Source organism: Myotis lucifugus, unplaced genomic scaffold (assembly GCF_000147115.1).
Source record: "Myotis lucifugus unplaced genomic scaffold, Myoluc2.0 scaffold_36, whole genome shotgun sequence".
NCBI lineage: Eukaryota > Metazoa > Chordata > Mammalia > Chiroptera > Vespertilionidae > Myotis > Myotis lucifugus.
The window spans coordinates 4,567,479-4,571,546 of NW_005871084.1; positions in this window are offsets into that span (position 1 = coordinate 4,567,479).

Consider the following 4,068-nt stretch of genomic DNA (forward strand, 5'->3'; position numbering starts at 1 on the left):
ACTGCCAGGAACTAGATCCAACCTGCATGTCTCATTTGGTCAACACACTTTTTAAAATTTGTAAATTAGAATGCCATTAGGCAGGATATACACTTTTCTATTCACCATGTCACCACTCCTTATCATATTATCCTGGCCCAATATACACATGTATGTACAGCCAATACCTGACCTCTACAGGCAGTTGCATTTCTGACATCCTAATCTACAATATAAAGACTAATAGCAGAAATATCATAAGATGGCATGTGGTTATTGTTAAATAAACTTCACAAGCAAGAAACACTAGGTTTTAGAGAAGGAAAAGGCCCTGAGTCTTCTCCAAGACTTTGTGGAGAAGGGAAAATTTAATCTGAATTTTAAAGAACAGAAAGGACTTAAGCAGAAAGAAGAAGAGCTATCCCAGACATGGTAGTGACAGGAGTACAAGTCAGAGGTGGAAAAGTATGAATCAAAATTGGGAAGAGTGTTGAGAATAGTGGGGAATAGAAGAAAGATTTGAGAATTAAGATTTGATCAAATTGTAGGAGGGTCTGAAAGCCTAATCATATTAATCAGAAATATTGCCTGAAAGTGACAGAAATCCAAAGTAGGAATTTATTGGATCCTCCAATTGATAAGTCAGATACAGCTGGATCCAAGCACTCAAATTATATTATGGGCTCTATCTCTCTTGTCTTCTCATTCTTACAATCCCTTCTGATTTCTTCTATGTGTTGTCGTTTTGTTTTCTGTCTTGTTGCAGATGGGCTATCACCATCAAGCTGAGATCTTGGCCTGCATAAGACTCAACTTCTCCAACTTCACAACTCAGCAAAAAGAAAAAGACTTTATCTTTTAATATTCATTTATGGGTTTAAGGGAAGGCTTTGAATCCAGAGAAATGGGCTCCTGGATCACATGCTAACTCAGAGGAAAGCATGTCTATTAACAATAATGATGTAAGCTCACTGTGCAACCATAATAAATGAAGGTAATGAGATGGCTTACTGGGTGCCTTCAGGTCATAGAAATCCACTGAAGGTTGTAAACATGAAAATCACAAGACCAACGTACTCTCTTAAGAAGTGTACATGATGAATTGGAAGGAGAGGCAAAGGAATATGGGGAGACCAGTTAGAAATCTCAGCCAGTAGCCTAGTACTTGGGACATAAAGCTTAGACTGAAATGGAGAAGGACAATGAAAATTAGACAGATGCAAGAAATATTTAGGAGTAAATATCAATAGAATAGGATGATTGATTGGATATGGGAGAGAGATGTTTTAACAATAATTCATTCAATAAATATTCATGAGTTTCAATTCTATTTTAGATACTGTTCCAGGTACTAGTGAATATAGCAAACAAGGTATCTGCATCATAGAACTCAGGTTCCTCTGAGAAATATGAAAGAGACACATAAACTGAGAAATAAGTAATATAACTTCAGTTCCTAATACATGTTCTGAAATAAAGTATGTAAATGTTATAGAGTGGTGAGTGGCAGGTGCTATTTTGATAATAGTGTAGAGAATGGACCATAGACAAGAGTGAAGCACAAAGAGTCATTATCAGGTTACTATGGTAGTCCAGACAAGAGGAGATGGTGGTGTCAGCTGTGATGTTGGCAATGGAGATGGTGTTAGTTAGTCAAAGAATGTCAAGATTTTGTGTCTGAGAGAAACATGGCATTATCATGAACAGAAAAACAGAAGTGGTTGAAGACATTTTTTCATATTGAAACCTGAACATGTCTAGTACTCAGGAGATGCCTAAACTGATGGATGATACTCTTTGTCCTAGAGCAAAGGCTCACAAGCACTTCCGTCCAACTTTGTAGAGAGGGGAGACCTGTGAACTTGTACCTAAGAACTGCTTTTGACCAAAAGTTTTCACCAACAGTGAAAAATTGTTGACAACAGCTATTTCTGATATGGCAAAAGCCCTAAAGGATGCCCCAAAGTAAAAGAAAGGATGAGAAAGAAATATAAGACATAAATCGAAATGAATTTTTAAAAGAAAAATTATTTAACAGAGGAATTCTTGAAAACTTCATAAAAAATGAGTACCTTTGGCCTCTGGCTTTTACAAATTTTGTACAACAAAAAAAGGCATAATTCCATCTCTCTGCTTTACTTTCTTCTTTCTATTAAACTTTTGGTGATTTTTTTTCAGAACAAAGAATATTAAAGAGACTTCTATATATATTGCTGTTTAAAGAGTAAATATCTATAGATTTCTAAAGGGTATTTTGGCAGACTGTATGAAAATAAAACATATTTTCACTCTTTATTCATTTTGCTAGTTATAGAAATTAACCCTAAAGAAATCTAAATGTGTAAAAATATTTATATAAAGTCATTAATTATAGAATTTCTGTATATATATCAGCTAAAAATCTGAAATAATCTAAATGAACAAGGATAGGGGTTAACATGAACATCATAGATAAGTTTTTCTGTATCCTTATTGTGTTGAATTAGCAATACACATGGGCAGGAGGAGAATCTGGAGAAATCCAGGCCCTTCTGGAGTTTCAGTGGGTGAAGAGAACCCTTCATCTGGTACCTAGTCTATGACCCTCGAGTGGCAATAAGAATGAAATTCTGGCTTTGTTCAAAGAAATCCCTGGATCATTTGTTATTTCACACCTTAAATTCCAGTTTTGAAAGGAAAATAACCAATAAAAAAAGCAAAAAGACATATTTTAAAAATCCTGTGGAACTATATAGGTTCATCATTCTGGGATTGAAGGCAATGGGTTAGCCCCTTGAATCTAAAGATTGAGCCTCTCTGGCAGTTGTAGTTACTTACATTTTGATCCTGGATTCATCGCATTTTGCAATGTTGCTTTTCTCATTGCTCTTGGCCCTATGTGATACTATTGCTATTTTGTTCCTTGAAATGTCTAAAAATCTTTAGTCTCAGTCTTTATCAAGTATCAAAAAGGAACCCAAGGAGCCACAAAAAAGAACTGGTTGTCACTGGTTGCCTTAGTTTCATGGAGAGAGAAAGACAAGGGGAGAGAGAGAGAGAGAGAGAGAGAGAGAGAGAGAGAGAGATGCAAAAATGAACAAGAACATTCTGCAAGCACATCAGTGGCTGTCTGTGACACCAGCACCCCATCTCCTTTGGGTTACTTCTGAATTATTTTTCACAATTAATGGGAGAACTAAGGAAATAAATGGCAGAAAATTTAATTGCGGGTGCTAACCCTGAATGCAACTTGAGGCAGAGAATTTAATCTGATGGCTTCATGTTACTGATCCAAAAAAGAAAGAAAGCACCATGTGTTTATGTTTGAATGATTTTCATTTTTAATTAGTGACTTCAAAGATTTCAACAAACCTGAGTTTGGCCCCTCAAATATCATATAATTTTAATTAGTTTCCAGATTTCCGCAGTATTTTAAAGAATAAATTGAAGGCTTATTTTCCTTTGAGTGACAAATAGCTTAGCACATTGACAAAACCCACATCATAACTTTTTAAAGCATAGGTGATTTATAAGTCATATTTACATTTTGGTGACTCTGCTTTAAGGTTTATTTAAAAGGTAACCATGTGCCCTTGGTTATGATGACATTTGTACTACCCTTAGATGGCAAAATTCTCCAGAAAGATCACTTATAGTAAACGAAACACATCTGGCACAATCAAAGCTGTATTTTAATGTCCTCATTTGCAGTATTGTCTCATAACTTGGCCTCTGCTTCAGAGGCTGAGAAAAAAGAAACAAACAATCCAGATCCTAGGTGTTTTTTTTTCTGTTTCCTCCAACATTTAGTAGTTTGCCATGATTGTGAAACATGACTCTATGTTTCTTTATACATGATGACGTAGGCTGTTGCCTGGAGACCTTTTACAGCAGAGAGTTCCCCACTCAAGGAAGAATGAGGGGATATAATGCCATCATGGCAGTGGACTTTGGATCCTCTGGGTGTCTGAAGGGACATTTCCATCCTAATGACAGAAATGCATCCAATTTATACATTAAAAGAAAGACTGATATAACCAAAGATCCAAGTTCAATGAGGAACATGATCACCATTTAAACCATGTAAACAATTCCCACCCACGTGATTGG